The sequence below is a fragment of the Vollenhovia emeryi genome, unplaced genomic scaffold (genome assembly GCF_000949405.1).
Source record: "Vollenhovia emeryi isolate VEMERY1.0 unplaced genomic scaffold, V.emery_V1.0 DF939209.1, whole genome shotgun sequence".
Classification (NCBI taxonomy): Eukaryota; Metazoa; Arthropoda; class Insecta; order Hymenoptera; family Formicidae; genus Vollenhovia; species Vollenhovia emeryi.
In genome coordinates, this window is record NW_011967157.1 from 145,782 (window position 1) to 147,736 (window position 1,955).

A 1,955-nucleotide genomic window follows, 5' to 3' on the forward strand; every position below is an offset into this window, starting at 1 on the left:
GTGCGACGGCGGCGGGCGGCGGGCGGCGGGCCGCGGGCCGCGGCGGCGGAGAGAACGCGCGCCGAGTTTCGAAGGCGCCAGCGCGCATGCGTGGATCGCTCACGCCACCGATCCCGCGAATCCGTCGCCGTACCCCTCTCCCTCCGTCGCGGCTCCCTACTCGCTCGCGCGGCCTCCGTTCCCGCTCTGCCCGTCTCGATCGCGCTCCCTCTTTTCTCTCGGATCGCGCCGCTCCGCGCGATCGGGCCGTCTTCTCGCGTCATCGTCATGCACCTCCGTCGCGCCCGCCGGCGCCGACGTCGTTACGACGCCTCGTTCAACTGGCGTGAGATTTTATTAATCGAACTCTTACGAGCGCGCGAGCCCAAGCTCGGCCGCGACGCCGGAGAGATGTGTGTGCACGAGAGAGAGAGAGAGAGAGTGTATGTGGGAGATGTTTCGCGCGCTTTCCGCAACACTACGTTCAACGAGTCCCGATTTTTCGTTTTCTGGTTAATTGTTAACCGGAGGATAATCGACTCTCTGTCTCTTCTTATAGCGAATTCGGTAGTTTGCACTAGTGCGCACTGAGTGCGCACTAAGCCTCGTTTACAATCGATTCTTATATTTAAAGATCATTTTAAATACCTCTTGCGGTATTTCTTATCCGGAAGAATGGTCCGCACGACGTTTACACCGATCATTTTTCGACTGAATACTCTTTGAACATACATTTAAGACAAAGTTAAATATAAGAACTGACTGTAAATAAGCCTTAGGCCGGTATTTATAGTCGATTCTTATTTCAAAATCATCTCAAGTGTTGTTAAGGAGCTAATACGGCTCTGTGATTCGTTAAAAACATATTAAGAGTATACTTAAGATGATCTTAAATATAAGAACGGACTATGAATACCGGCCTTTTGTGTGCACTCAGCGCGCGCTAGTGCAAGCAACCGAATTCGCTATAAGGCTCGTTTATAGTCAGTTCTTATATTTAACTTCGTCTTAAATACATGTTTAGAGTATTTAATCAAAAAATGATCCGTGTAAACGTTGTACAGACCATTTTTTTTATAAGAAATATTGCAAGAGGTATTTAAGATAATCTTTAAATGTAAGAATCGACTGGAAACAAGGCTTAGTGTGCGCTCAGTGCGCACTAGTGCAACCAACCGAATTCGCTATTAGATAATAACATGGAAAAGGATGGAGAGTCGACGAGGATCCAAAGTCATCTTTTTTACCGACACATTCGAATACAGTTTTTACGCTTGTAAATCCTTTTATTGGCTTTTATCAGGGTTGGGTAAGTTATCTTTTTTTTTTAACTAAGTCAAGTTAAAGTTAACAGCCTTGAAAATTTAAGTTAGGATACAAGTTAATCCACGATACAATTAGTGGTATTAAAAGTTAAGTTAATAGCAAAAGAAAATTACAAACTTGAAAGTTAAATTTGTTTTCTTTTTACATAAACTAGACAACACAAGCGCCATTTGCTCTATCTAAAAATTCGTATGGTTTGACAGCTGCAAATAACACGACTGAAGCATGTCGTATCGCACAAGCGAGACGGCCAATCAGCATCTCGGAAAAGACAGCCAACAATACTTCGAGACTTCCGACTATCGACTTAACACGCCCCTTTTTTATATAGGAGAAACCTCAGAGACTTGCTATCACGTAAACCGCACTTGAATTTCGCGACTAGCGTTTGGACAGTCGCACACACTACACGGAATATGACCCATTGCATATGCAAACAATTTCACGTGAGTACGAGAATCAAAACCCCATGTAATGGCTGTGTTCCAAAATTCATTACCAGCGCTGAAGATCTATGGTACACGTGCGCAATAAATTTTAGAGCTGGCAGTGAATTTGGAAACACAGAGACTGCCAATGTAGGCAGACGCACGGCATCTCGCGACGCCTTTGTTTATGACATGGCTAACTTTAAGGCTCGGTCTTCCATT

General features: G+C 45.1%; 1 protein-coding gene across 1 annotated transcript in view; it reads left to right on the forward strand.

Moving 5' to 3' along the window:
• Window positions 1-1,955, forward strand: part of LOC105561323 (armadillo repeat-containing protein 4) — a gene marked incomplete at its 5' end in the record, with an annotated part of 50,576 nt that overhangs the window by 25,566 nt on the left and 23,055 nt on the right. The window lies entirely within an intron of this gene.